Consider the following 14,422-nt stretch of genomic DNA (forward strand, 5'->3'; position numbering starts at 1 on the left):
ATGTGTGGTTGCCTCTGGTGGGGGCCTGGACCACAACCCAGGCATGTATCCTGACTGGGAATCCAACCTGCTACCCTTTGGTTCGCAGTCCAGCGCTCAATCCATTGAGACACACCAGCCAGGGCATATATATATATATATATATTTTTTAATTCAAAACAAAGCAAAGCTGATTTACAGCACAGTGAGGTGAGAAGACATTGAACTTGGGAAACTAACAGAGTCCAGTTGGGCTCCAAGGTCTCCTAGGGCAGGGCCTCTGGCCATTTACTGCTTCCTCCTCTTCACAATGAGTTCAACAGTCCCGCCCTTACAGGTGCTGGTGAAGACCAAATAACTAGAAACCACATTGTTTATAACAACTTCTCCAATAATGCTAATTCCCCATTCCCTTCAATGGACCCTACACACAGCGAGGGGTGGAGGAATGTACGATTTTGTTCTTGAAACAGTAATTTCTTCAAAAGCTTCCCCGTTCTAGGTATAAGTGGCTGCTATGCAGGGGGTACGGGGAGGGAAATTCCTTTGATGAGCTAGAGCCACAGCGCACTGTATGAAAGAAGTCCTCGGGGATGGGGACGTTCACTCACGCGTTCGTTTACAGCCTGCCCTACGCCTGGAGCCATCAGGCGCTGGGCTCTGGGGTCTGAAAATCCGGAGACCCTCGCCCCTTGTGGGTGCCGAGGCGGAAATGTGTCGGGGAAGTGGGGGTGGGGGTGCTTGAGCAGGGCGGGGGAGTCCCTGGCTTATCTGCCGGCCCACAGCCTTCTCTCCCGGGCCCGAGAATTACGGAACTTTAAACTGCTGGGAATCTCAGATGAGGCAAGCAAGGCCTTGCTCCGGGGTTACTGAAACAACCCTCTCCCAAGAGATTAAAAAAATTATTATTAGTAAGCCCCTCACCCCCTTCTCCCGGGGCCTGGCACTGCCGCCGCGGCCCTGCGGGTGTTGCAACCCCGGCCTCTGGCCCAGCGGAGGCCGCCCGGCGTTTCCCAAAGACGCCTCCGGAGGACCGACGCCTCGGCGCCGCCCCGCGCGCCCGCTCAGCCACGGCCTCCAGCGGCCCGGAGGCCTCCGGGTGGGGCGCAGTGGGGGCGGCGGCGGGGGACGGCCGAGCGGGCGCGAGACGCACGCGGCGCTGCGGGGCCAGGGCCGGGACCGCCCCGCGCCCCGAGACCCCCGGGCGCCCCAACAGTGCGCAGCTGCCCGCGCGCTGGAGCCCCGGGGCGGGGCGGGGCGGGGCGAGGGCGGGACCTTGTCCGTCCGGCCCGGCCCCCGGCGCTTTTCTCATTTTTCACTTTAAATCCTTGGGTTGCTTTTCTTCTTTGCACAGAAGTCGCGCTTAGGCAGCCCGCGCGCTCGCAAGAGGAACCAGGCTCCAGGCGCTGGCGCCGGGGCCGCGAGGAGGAGGCGACTTCGCTCCCTGCGGCGGGCGCCCCGAGCCTCTCGGCCCCGGAGAGCGGGCGGCGGCAGCGGCCTCCCTGGCGCGGTAGGCAGGGCCGGGCTCGGGAACCGGGTGGCTGCGGGGCCGGACGGGGTGGGCGCGGGGATCGCGGCACTTGGGGACCGAGTGGTTGGGAGCGGGGCTGGGCACTGGGGAGCGTAGGGGGCGCGGGGAGCTTTCTCTCGCCGCGGGTCCCGGGAGACGGGGTCGGGCGCCGCCCCGCGCCGCTGCCGCTTCTGCCGTTGCATGTGCGGGCTGGTAGCGGCGTCCGCGGGTCCCACCTGCGGGGGCGACATGGGGCAGGAGTCCCAGCTCCGCGACAACCGTTGCGCCCGGGGTTGAGCCTCGGCGGCTGCAGATCAAGCGAAGGCGCTTGGGGCGCGCGGCGGCCCGCGCCGACTTCTAGGTGCCGGGGTGCCCCAGGGCCTCCGTTCCCGCGACAGTCCCCGCGGCAGACGCGGGAGCGCCGACCAGCCCCTCCCGCTCCACGAAGTTAGTTTCGCTTTTCCCGCCAGTCGGGGCCCGCATTTGCAGCACGGCCGGACTGGCCCCCTCGGTGTTGCCCCGCCCGGCCGGTAGCGCCTCCCCCGGGGAGTCCGCCGGGCGACACCCGGACGGCGCCACCCTTCCCTCCTCCCCGGAGCCGCCGCGGCTTCTCCCGGCAACGGAGGGAGAGCCGAGTGTTAATGTCAGGAAATCAATCCAAACGGAAGAACCAGAGCAGCCTGGGTCGGTCGGTGGAATCGTGGGATCCCTCTGCTCCCGAGTGTGTGCAGGGACTTGGTAATGGTGCTGTTCAAGTTCACGGCAAAGTCTCCTCGGAACGTTAACGCCCCGCTTGGCCTGCCCGTCACACTGCAAGTGGTGTATGTGAGTGAGGTGGTGTGTGCCTGAGTGTGTGATCCCCGTGTGAGTCTCTGCACCCGTCTGTGTGGGTGTGTGAATAGGTGTGTAAATGTGTGTGAGAGTGCATATGTGTGTCTGAGGTATGAGTGTTTCTGGGTGTGTGTGTGTGTCTGAATGAATCTGTGTCTGTGTCTTTGAATGCATCTGAGTGAGTGTGTCTGTGTGTGTCTGAGGGCAGCTGTGTGTCTCTGCATTTGCGTGAGTGCAGCTGTGTGTCTCTGAGTGCATTTGTGTGAGTGTGTCTGTGTGTCTCTGGGTGCATTTGTGTAAATGTGTCTGTGTGAGGGCAGCTGTGTGTCCGTCTCTGAGTGCATTTGTGTGAGTGTGTCTGTGTGTGTCTGAGTGAGTGCAGCTGTGTGGGGGGACAGTGTGCCTTCCACGGTCACCTGGCAGTGGCACCTCTGGTTCCTGACTTTGGGCTGTGCCAGACCCCAGCGCTGGGCCAGGGGAGCCGTGCTGGTGCCAGCTGGGGAGGGTGCAGGCAGCACTCCCCCCCTTCTTTCTCTGAAAATGAACTGTGCGGTTTGGGGGTGAGTTGGCAGGGGCTGCTTCCTGAGTGAGTAATATTTAATTAAATACTCCAGCGGTAGCCTCAGAAACTGGTCATGAGTGCATTTTAACAGGTGTTGCTGGTAAAAGTGCCACCCCAGTGACTAGAGTTTGGTGTCCTTGGAAGAAGTCCCTCCTGGGGAGGGAGAGGGGAAGGGCAAGCAAGGAAGAGGCAGCTGCCCTTCCCTTCCCTGCCTCGTCCCTTCCTGGTACTCCTGCTCTGGATGGTGGGAGCGCTGGATTAAGCTTCAGGGACAGAGGCTGGTTTCTCCCCTGGGAAGAATCGAGGAGCTGGGGAAGCCCCATCCTACTTGCAGGGTATCTCTCCCCAGAGAGGCCCAGAGAGGGTGGCAGACCTACCCAGAGTGCACAGCCAGGGCTAAGGGCCAAGGCTCCAGAGTGCCAGCTGTGTCATTGGTTACTGTCCCTAGTGCTGAGGTCACAGGCCAGGCACTCAGGCTGTCACAGCTATGGAGTGATGGGCTGGGTTAGATCATCTTAAGCACGTCTCTTGCTCTCTCGCTGCCTTTTCTTCCGAAGGGAGTGCTTTACCCAGTAGACGGAGGGGCGGGGGCGGGGTGGGGGTGGGGAGAGAACCTGCATGTGCACGGATGGGGGTACGGAGTGGCCTCACACAGTAACTTGCCAAATCTGCCTTTTCTTTCCCAGGGAAGCAGAGAAAAAAGACAGTGACACATCAACTGCAGTGGCTCTGACGGCCATGAGCAGGGACACAGGTGGCTTCAGGGAGGTTGGGGGTCAGAGGTCCCAGGGCTCTTAGGAAGGAGAGGTCCTGCCAGGGGCTCCCAGGGATGTCACTTTGGAGCAGGGTGAGGCTGCGTTCCTCAGGCTGTTCCAGCGAGGCTGAAGCCACCCCGCCGTGGGCTCTCCAGGGCCGCCGCTTAACACTCGCACGCTCCCTGGGGAGTCACACTGATGCCCGATCTCTCCTGTGAGCAGCAGCGGGATCACTCCGCGTGGTGGAGGCCAGCGCTGGCCCCTGCTCACCGAGGACAACGGATGCTCCCCTCCCTGTGCGGAGCCGCGTCCCCGGCGCCTACCCCGGCTTCTGGGTGAGCAGAGACTTGCCTGCTGATCCATTTTCACGCTGAGCCAAACCTCTGGTCCTTATGGTGTTCACAAGTTTAGTTTGGGAATTTCACACCCATTCTTCTCAAGAAACAGGTTGTGGTCTGTGTGACTCAGTTTATCTTTTGTTCCTGAGAAGTTGGGGAATGAGCATCTTTATCGGACCAAAGTACAGGGTAGGAGCAGGTGAGGTTCTGTCTGCCTCGGCGCTTCACCCCGTCCTTCCCCACGAGCCCGACCGACAAAATATGGACTTAAAGGAAGGTGCTTCTCTCTTGGACTTTCAACTGCCCGTTACCTGATAGCGTCCCTCCCACCTAAGGGTGAAAGTCCCGCTCCTAGCCAGGTACCAGGCACTGTGTGGCCAAGAGCTTCCTGGTTGTGACTTTGTTTGAGGATGAAGATGGTGGTGGTACTAATAACAGCAGGAGTAGTTACAGCGTGTGCTAGAACCGGGCTGTGAAATGAGCCCTTGACACGTGCACCCTTGTTTTCTCCTAAGAGCCCGGGTACCAGTGGGCTCTCCTGCCATCCACCTGCCTCTGAGGCTGGAATGGCCCCGTGACTTGGCCACAGTCTCGCCTCCGCTCCCGAGGGGTGGAGCAAAACTCTCACTCCAAAGCCCACGTGCTTAACTGCCATCGACTTCACCTTTTCTTAAAGAAGTACATATTTTTTTCAATGGAAAATGTTGTTATTATGGACAGTTTCAAGTTGAGAGAAGAATATATAAGGTTCCCTTGCCAGCTTCTAGTGTCTGTGCACACACATGTGTGCACACAAGCACACACGTGTGCACACTGAGGCTGTGTTATTAGGAAGCCGGTCTCACACTGATGTCTGGCCATCTGTAACTACCCCCTAAGAAGCACTTAAGGGTAGCATCTCGTCTCAAAGAGGGGGCCTGTGACTCCGCTGGGTGGCGAGTCGGGATAAGCGCACTCTTCCCGACCTGGAGTTGAGGGGCCTTCCTGACGCTGAGGAGGGAAAGGCGGTGGCCCGTTGGGGATCTGTCTTGTTGCCCGCCGCCTGAGCGCCTTTGAAAAGCTTCTTACCTGTTTCATATTTTAAAAGTTCTGTCGGCTGTTCAACAAATAGTGGAGTCCGCTGGTCACGGCACAAACCGGGTCAACCATAGGCACAGGCGCTCACCAGGGCACAACCTGGCTTCACCCCCACTGTGCTGATTTGAGGTGGGGCTGGGTGTCAGGGGATGTGGAAATGGGTTTTCACAAGCCCTGGACCTGACTGACCTAACCTCCAGCTTAATTGGCTTGAAATCACCGAAGGGGCAATGGATGGAGGAGTGTGGGTGCGTCTGCAGCTCTCCGGGAAGCGTCGGGCACTCTGGGAAAATGAGGGAGGCAGCGGGTGCTCTGGGCCAGGACTGAGGGCATGTGGAACGGAAATGCCACACTGAGTGGGGATCTAGGATCTGCCTGGTGACAGGGTCTGGATGGCTGCACCAGACAGGCCGCAGGTGGCCACGGGCAGCTGCTGGGCCTGCGTTTGGGCCTCTGATGATTAACAGGTTTCCTCGTGTTACTTCGTGTGTCTCCTGCCAGCTGGGACAGGCCAGCGGTGCTTGCAAGGTGGGTTCAGCAGGTGTGGTACTCAGTTGGATGTGGGTGTGAAGAACGGTGAAGAAGTGCAGATGTCCTTATGTTCCCTGCTAGGGTGGGGGTCATAGCGGATGGGGACCCCCTAGAGAGGGGTGGGACAAGGGGCACGGGTGGAGATGGTTTATGTGATGGGTCCAGACCACAGCTAGGCCTGGGGCTCAGGGAGACAGGCTTGGGCTGGAGACAGGGACCTGCTCTCAAAGGGGTTTATCACCACCAGCTGCAGAGCCTTTGGCATGAGATAAGGTGAGCCCCGGGGCGGGGGTGGGGGGCATCATTCCCGGCACTGTCACCTGGAGACTTCTGCTCCAGTGTCCTCAGGCAGAGTGCTGTGGCTGGGCCTACCTGTTTGGGGACAGTCCACCTCTGACGAGAGGGGCATGTGCGGGGGTCTCCATGGCGGCACCAAGGTGCCCGAGAGCCACCTGCGAAGGCTGCCTGGTTTGGGGTTTTATACTCCTCTCTCTCTTTAAGATCGCAGTAATGTACACACAACGTCACCATAACCGTTTGTGAGCGTGCAGCTCGGGGGCACAGAGTACAGTCACACCGTCGTGCATCACTGCCGTCCGTCTCCAGGGCTCCTCGTCTGAGAAACAGTCTCTGACCCCCACTCCACACCCCTGGGCCCTGCACCCACCTATGTCTCCTTTATGCATCTATGCATGAGACCACTTGAGGTCCATGGGAGAAGCGGAATCACACAGGCTTGCTTCTGTGACCGGCAGCGTTCCCTCTGCCCCGTGCCGTCATCGGGTTGTAGTGGGTGTCAGGACATCCCTCCTTGTTAAGCCTGGGTGACATTCCATGGTGTGGGTGGACCACGCTGAGGTGCTCCGTTCCTCCACCTGTGGACACTTGGTCTCTGGGTTTTTTTTATCATGCTCCCTGAGTTATGGGCCCCAGGGAGGGGCCTCAGCATGTGCCTTGGGGTGATCGTGGGGCTGAAGGGGCTCTGATGGTGGACTTTGTGGGCCCCTGCCTTGCCCTGAGGTGACTGGCCCAGCCTCAAAGGCCACTGCCCCTCCAGCTGCTTGGAGAGGCTGCTGCGGGAGCTGGAGGGAGCTGGAGGGAGCTGGGGGATGGAGGCAGGGAGCCAGAGCTCAGGCTTGGAGACCCAGGGTTCTAGCTTCAAGGGGCCACTGAGCCCCTGGAGCTGCTGCCAGGGTGGGAGGGGCAGCCCCTGGAGCCGAAGCCCAGTCTCATTCCCAGGGCAGGACACCTGGTGTCCACTCCCTCGCTTCCTGGCGCCTCCAGGTCTTGCCAGCAGCCCCTGGAGGGCACCATCCTAGCTGCCAACATGCACAGCACTTTTTAGCTGGCATCTACTCTCCAGTTCTGCTGCTTTGGTGCCCTTGCCCCCCACCCCACCCTCCAACTTTCTGCTTCGGGAGTGCTCCCGGCCCCACCCCTCACAGCCTCCACTTCTGCTGAGCCTCCTGGCCCTTCCTGCTCTGCCTCCCATCCCCTCCTTACTGCTTTCTCGGCCCAGCCACCTCCTCTCCCCAGTGCCCCCTCCTAGCTGTGGCCCCAGGGTCTATATCCCGCTACCCACAACTCTGCCTCCTGCAGACTCCCCGCCCTGCACGGTTCATGCTGAGCAGACATGCACATGTCTGTCTATAGCCTGCAAGCCCCTCTCACTTGACTTTTAAAAACCAAACTTCTGCCCTGGCTGGTGTGGCTCAGTGGATTGAGTGCTGGCCTGCAAACTAAAGGGTTGCCGGTTCGATTCCCAGTCAGGGCACATGCCCAGGTTGTGGGCCAGGACCCCAGTAGGGGGTGCACGAGAGGCAACCACACATTGATGTTTTCCTCTTTCTTCCTTCTCTCTCCCTTCTCTGTCTAAAAATAAATAAAATCTTTAAAACAACAACAACAAAAAAACCCAAGCTCCTCATGTCTCCCCTCTTCCCAGACCCGCCTGCTCCTGTGATTTTGCCTGGCGCCAACAGTCACCCAAGCCAGACACACACTCACCCCTGCGAGGCCCCATGGGCAGCTGGCTGTTGTCCCACTGGACTGCGGGCTCCAGGAGAGCAGGAGCAGGACACGTGGACCTTGTTCCTCACTGGCTCCCCAGTGCTCGGTGTACACAGTAGGCTCCTGCTGGATCCTCACTGGACGGAGGAGTGCAGCCACGGCCAGCGGCGTGCTGGCTCTGAGCAGGGCTTGCAGAGGCCTGGGCCTGGGCTCGGAGGATGTACCAGTGCTTTCCGGTTGGGCGGCCTGGTCACACGCTTCCCTTCGTAGCCTCGACCGTGCAGTGTGGGTGCCACCTCACGGGGTGGCAGTGAGGTCACATGCAGGGCCCACGGCGTGCTGGGGGTGGGGCAGGGCGGGGTGGGGTGGGGTGGGAGGTGGCACCTCCCTCACGGAACCTGCCTGCCGGGTTTTCCTTTCCCAGACCAGAGTTCCCCCATGGCCCCGCGGGAGGTCAGGAACTCCAAGGTGAGGTTCCTCTCGTGCGCTGTGTTGGGCCGCTTGTCGTTTATTCTTTCACTCATGTATTGAGCACCTACTGTGTGCAGCCAATCTGCTGGGGCTGAGGATACAAAGGATGGAGGGGACCCCTCCCTCTCTGTGTGGCTGGGGAGACACAGGCCCTGGGATGACAGTACTCAGGGCATTATGGCAATGGTGGCAGGCGGAAGGTGAGGGACAGAGGCAGGTGGGTGTTCCTGGGGGGAGGACATTGATGTGCAAAGTGAGCAGGAGCTAGTGTGGGGCTGGGGTGGGGCTGAGTGAGGACAGAGAGGCAGGAGGATGACAGAGGGTGGGCGTGTGGAGAGGGGCCGGGATCCAGGGGATGCTTCTGGTGGGGGGCCTCTGACCTGGACTTCTCAGGCACCTGCTGAGGGACCCTGGGGCGACTCCTCTTTCCCGTGGGCTGTCTCACCTCTTCTTCAGCCTGGGGCCCCTGAGCCTCCCTCACGGTGGATGCTGCTCCCTGCAGTGTTGTCTATAAATAGCCAGGTTTTGACCCCGGGGGGAGCATTCTGGGCAGAGCAGAGTGGATTTGGGGGTGTGGGGAGCACCCGTCCTCCTGCAGGGTTAACGGGGACACACGGGGCCGAGGACAGTCAGAAGTGGCCCCAGGTTTGTGAGGAAATGGTGGCGCCCCAGCCGAAATGGGACCTGTGGCTCGAAGGAGACTTAACTCCAGGAGGTCTCTTAGCATTCTTACTATGCTCTGTGGCATTGGCTAATGGTGGTGTTTTTTTGTTTTTTGGTTTTTTATCGAGGTGAATGCCACATCACAGAAAAAGAGTTGTTTGAAAGTGAGCAATTCAGTGGCATGTGGTACAGTCGGCCTCTGTGTCCCTGGGTTCCGCATCTGCGGACTCAACCAACTGCAGAGGGAACAGGTCTGGAAAACAGTCACGTGGTTGCTGACGCGCACTGTGCAGTCGGGCCTAGCTCTGTGCTGAACACACAGAGACTTTTTCTCTCTTGTCGTTATCCCCCAAATGGTACAGTGTAGCAACTATTCACAGAGCTCTTACATTGTATTAGGCATGACGAGTAACCTAGAGGAGATTTGAGTAGGCGGGAGAATGTGCAGAGGTTACATGCAAGTACTACGTCATTTTATAGGAGGGACTGGAGTACCCATGGACTTGGGCTTCCACAGGGGAACTGGAACCAATTCGCTGCGGGTACAGAGGGACCGCTGGACATTCACCGTGTCCTGCAACCACTCCTATCTCGTTCTAAAACATCTGCATCACCCCAAAAGGAAACCCTGCACCCACTTAGCAGTCACTCCCCATGCCCCTTCCCCAGCCCCTGCAACCACCAATCTGCTTTCAGCCTGTGGCTTTGCCTGCTCTGGACGTTGTCCTGTGAATGGAATCCCCTGCTCTGTGACTCTTGGTGCCTGGCTTCAGGTTCCAGTGTCTCCTGGAGGGAAGCTGGATTCTCTTCCCGGCTTGCAGCAGGGCCACTGCAGGGGCCCGACAGCTTGGTCTGGGGCTGGTCTAAAACAGTCACCTTGAACTGCAGACACCGCCTTTCTGTCATCGTCATCGCCGCCGAAGACTCAGCCCCTGTCGTCTTGCAGTTAGCCATCCTTCTCATTGTTTTAAATTTTTTCTGGCGACCTTTTAAAAATGACCCCTTGGCGATGTCAGCTCTCCTTCTGAGAGCTGCTCAGTAGCGACCATTGCTCTTGGGGTAAATTCCCAAACCTGTGACACACCTTCTGGGCACAACCTCATTCATCCCAAGCTCACTCAGCGCAACATCCCCACCCACCACCTCCACCATCTCCAGCAGGGACGCCAGCCCTGAGCCTGGGGTCTGTGACTTGTGGAGCTCCTCCCCCAGGCCACCCAGAGGTGGGGCTGTTTCCAGGTCTGCTCTCTGACGGTTGTCCTGTTGGCCTTCTGGGATGGCAGCTTCAGCGTCAGCCGGTCCTGTTCTCTTCTCCTTTTCTCCCAGTGTTTTGAGACCAGCCAGGCCCCCAAGGGTGTGGACCGTCTCTGTGTTATTTGAGGTGTGACCCAGAGCTTCCTGCCTCTCCAAGGCAGTGACGACGCCCTCACCAGTGTCAACCGGCGGCAGCAGTGCCATTTGCTCTCTGCCCGCCCTTGACGTCACCAGCACTCAAGCAGTGAGGGGGTGCTGGGCCGGGCGCCCCCAGAGCCGTGGTCCCATGACTGTGGGTGGGGGGACAGCTTGTATAAAGGACACTGGTGGGTTGTCCCAGGCATGGGCGCAGACCGGACCTGTCACCACCTGAGGAACATTGGCTCCTTGGTCGTTGGAGCCCCCGACATCCTTTTCCTGCCTTTGCTTCCCATTCTCGGGCAAATGTTGGATTCGGGGTGCCTCAACCCCCAACTGCTCTGAGTGTGATTCTGCCAGAAACAGTCTTAACCTAATCGAATGCCAACCGTGCACCAGGCCCAGCGCCCATGCCGTCGGTGGATTTCTTACCCTTCCGACAGCCCTGTGAGTTGGGTCTGACCTTGCCGTTCACACAGGAGAAGCATGCCCTTCAGGGGTGTTTTCTGATCTGCCGGAGGTGACATGGCTACCTGCGTGATGTGTCATTGGCCGCATCCCACAGCCTGTGTTCTTTCTACTGTGAGTGTGGGACACGGTGGCATCGTTTCCTGGGCACGTGCTGCTCGCCAGGCGGGACTCTGGAGGTGCGCAAAGCAGCCCAGGCCCCAAGAGTCAGTGGTAGAGCAGGTGGACGCGGCAGGTGTGTGCGGGATTCACGAGCTCACTGCCAGGTGTGCTGGGTGGGCCTGGAGGGCCTCGTGTACCTCTTCTGGGCGTTTGTTCTAGGTTGGGGTCTTTCCAGTGGAAGTAACCCGAAGGGAGGAGGGACTGGCCATGGGGAGAATGGTCACAGGAAGGCTGCTGTATGGTAAGGGGGCCTTGAATGCTGGGTCCAGGGGTTGTCAGTGGGTACAGGGTACCCTTCACCCCTCTTCCACCCCATTTTTTCACCCCAAAAGTTGCTCCTAAGAGGCATGGAGAAACTAGAAATCTTTGTCTCCATCTACCCTTGCCTCCTTGGTTAAATGCTCTGGCTGTCTCCCTTCGCAGCCCCAGTTCAACTCCACGGGCCTTTTGCCTGGACACGCTGGGGGCCTTCCCAGCAGGTCAGTAACTGTCCACTTGGCGATTTAGCTGTGAGTCTGACAGAGGCTAGGGTTTCTGGCTGGGGTGGGGCCACTCTGTGGCTCTGAACCTTGCCAGGGGCCGGGGGAGCTGGGGACTTCCCCGATGGTCCTGCTTCCAGTTCGGGAAGGCCACGCAGGACATGGGCCACGCTGGGAGGTCTGCCTCTCAGGTGGATCCCAGGGAGCCTCCAGCGACCCCGAGGTTAAACAGGATTCAGAGCACGGTGGCTTTTGTGCAAGGTGAGCTCTTGGGGGCACTGCTGTGGATTTCTGGGGAATGTGCCCCTGGGTATATCAGGAAGACGTAGGAATCGGAAACTCGCTGCTTAATTACCCTGAAGATGGGGGTGGAGGGGCCTGGGAGGGTTTTTTGCTTCTCCAAGGGTCTTCTCTGTTTGGAGATTTTAAGAAGCTATAATGAGAAAAGTCACCCGGTGTTTGAAGCTTGGAAAATCATCCTAAGGGGCTACACTAGTGTGAAAATTATGTTCAATTACATGTAAATGTCAGAGTCCCTTTCACAAAACTTCCTGTCTCTGGAGAGATGTGATATTCAAGAGGCAGGGCTTCCCCTCCTTCCAGCTGTATCCTTCCTCTTGGGCTGGTTTTGGACCGTCTGTAAGAGCAGGTCCCTCTTCCCCTGTCTGCCCCCTGGGGTCCCCGAAAGCCTGTTGCCCTGACTGTCGAGTCACACTTGGGGCGTCTAGACAGCTCAGGGTAGAGGTTTTGGGGTTTTTTTAAAATTCCTTCATCATCCAGCCAATATTCCGTGAATGCCCGCTCTGTCTGGGTCGTTGTGGTGCCCGCGCCGAGACGCCCAGACAGCACCGGCCCGGGAGGCCACCATGTCTGAGCTGAGTCCCAAGCCATGACTGGGGTTCCTCCCCCCACGCCAGGGGGTGTCTCACCACCACGGAGGTTTTGCTTTGCTGTAGTGTTTACGGGTGTTTTTTTAATGGAAAATTTTGAGCACGTGCAGGAGCTGAGACCGGTGTGGGGAGGCCCCCTTCTTCATCACTCCACTTCTTAATCGCCCTGCACCACGGGTACCAGTCCTCGGCCATCTCCTCCAGGCGCACGGACAGTCTCTGTCCTGGAAAGATCGGGCTTAGGGAAGGCATCGAGGTCCAAGAAGCGGTCAGTTGGGGCTCTTGTGCTGTGGGGGTCTGAACCATGTTCTGGTTTCCTGGGCAGCTCTGATGAGGGGCAGTGAGCTTCGGGGGAACCCCAGAAGCTGGGCCGGGCTCTGGGGTGAGCAGGTGTGTAAGTGCCACCTCCCTGGCCCAGCCAGAGTGGGGAGACAGGCCGTCTGAACCAGAGTAGTCTGACTTTGACCTTCATATTTTTTTTAGGGGGTAGAATTCTGTATAAGGATTAATTTAGGGCAGAAATCATTTGAACTGCTGAAAGCAGGGTTTTGGGGCCACTCTCCTAGAGACAGACTGAGGGTTGACTTCTCCTGCCCCTCATGCGTCTGCCTTCTCCCCGAAATGCTTCAGTAGCTGGCAGGAAGAGATACGGGTCAAAACCAGGGTAAACTGGCAGCATCTATGATGGGTCTGCCAGAGCTGCTGGGTGTTGGGTGCCATGTGGCTTTAGCCACCAGATTTTGGGGTGCAGGTTGTGATCCATGTTTTCTTCCTGCAGAGGTGGGTTTGGAGCATCTATGGGGAATTTTCTGTTGGAGCTGAACCTCACTTCAATCCCTGCCAGATAAAAGAGCTGTGTATAGACCGAGTAGAACCTCCTGAGGCCAGAGAGGGTTTGTCTTGGTATTACTGTTTCCCCTGAATCTTTCAGAACAAAGCAGGTAGTACCCGACCTTTCTGGATGGTGGAGCCGTGGTTTGCTTTCTTGGAGGTTCAGAGTGGAAACAGCAGGAGGGAAGGTAGGATTTATTTCTAGCAGAATAAGTCACCTGCCACCCACAGCAAATATCCACTTGGATGATTTTTAGTCGCTGTGCACAGCCGGGCAGCCTGCCGCACCATCCTAGGCTGCATTTCTTCTCAGGCTTGAAGGCTGCTGTCTGTGGGGCGGGGCCTGGGGGCAGGGTGGGCAGCAGCCCCAGGCCCATTAGTGCGAGAGAGCCGTGCAGGCAAGGGTGTTCATGGAGGTTTCTGGGGGAGCAGCTCACAGGCTGCACCATCTCGCACCTTGTCCTTCTCACACTGAAGCAGGACACTTTGGGAAAGCACCTACTGAAGGCAGCGGCAGGTGGAGGGTGTAAAGTCAGGGTGGCCAGTGACAGTGTGTGCCGATTGTCCTAAGCTGGGCCCAAGGCCATTGTGTCCTGGAGCACCTGTGCACATGGGCCACCTTTTCCTCCTGCGTTTAGACCTGTTCACTTAAGATTCATCCAGCCCTCTCTGTGTGCTGGGCCCTGTTCTCGGCACTGCCCAGCATTAGCTTGTTTATCTCTGCTGAGAGTTCTGCTGAGTGTGGCTCGGTCCGCCCATTTTACAGATGGGAAAACTGAAGCACAGAAGTCAAATAGCTGGCCTGGGATCCCCCAGCCAAGAAGTCAGGCTGGACGCAGACCCAGCCCGTGCTCTGAGTCACCACCCTGCGTGGCCTCGGAGCGTGATGAGGCTCGTGACCTGGGGAGCGTGGGGGCGGCTCAGAGGACAGCAGTCACCCGGCTGCTGCACAGGTAGGCTCCGGCACACGGGTGTGTCTGGGTGCTCTGGAGCGTGTGCCCCTGCCGTGTCTCGGCGGCCGGCCCTGAGCAGGCCCGCGGTGGAGGCTGGTTAAACCAAGTGCCATTGCAGAGGCAAGAGGACTGGAGGTTCCGAATCTTGTGTTCTTCCCTTCAGGAGTGACCGGGACAGCTTGAACATGCTCTCCGATGTCCACTTGACATTTTCTGTATCTCTGCTGGGCCGTGAGTAGATCTGGCTGAGTCCTCCGGACCCTGCCTCCCCGGCCCCCCGGTAAACCAAACGGAGGGCTGAGCTGCAATAGCTGGGGGCACCCCATTCTGCGGGCAGCTGTCCTGGACCCTCCTGAAGGGGCATCTGGATGCCCACTGCCTACCTTCTGTGTGTCCAGACGGGGAGGCCCAGAGAAGGCGGAGGAGGGGAGTTGGAGAAATGAAGGGCAGGACCCCCATACCTGCTTTGCTCTTTGTCTAGAGAAGCACATAAAGAATTTCAGAAAATTACTGCCTTATC

At 58.6% G+C, this 14,422-nt stretch overlaps 1 protein-coding gene across 2 annotated transcripts in view; it reads left to right on the forward strand.

The window, feature by feature from the left end:
* The first annotated feature begins 1,261 nt into the window (after positions 1–1,261).
* The window catches only part of SPSB1 (splA/ryanodine receptor domain and SOCS box containing 1), a 58,566-nt gene continuing 45,405 nt past the window's right edge, over positions 1,262–14,422 (forward strand). The window contains exon 1 of one of the 2 annotated variants that reach the window (XM_053920355.2): positions 1,262–1,489. The gene's annotated coding sequence lies outside the window, so the exon portion shown is untranslated. Of the gene's footprint in view, positions 1,490–2,070; positions 2,228–14,422 lie in introns of those variants that run through there. The other variant, XM_045190500.3, reaches the window with a different exon arrangement.

Source organism: Desmodus rotundus, chromosome 3, assembly GCF_022682495.2.
Source record: "Desmodus rotundus isolate HL8 chromosome 3, HLdesRot8A.1, whole genome shotgun sequence".
Taxonomy (NCBI): domain Eukaryota; kingdom Metazoa; phylum Chordata; class Mammalia; order Chiroptera; family Phyllostomidae; genus Desmodus; species Desmodus rotundus.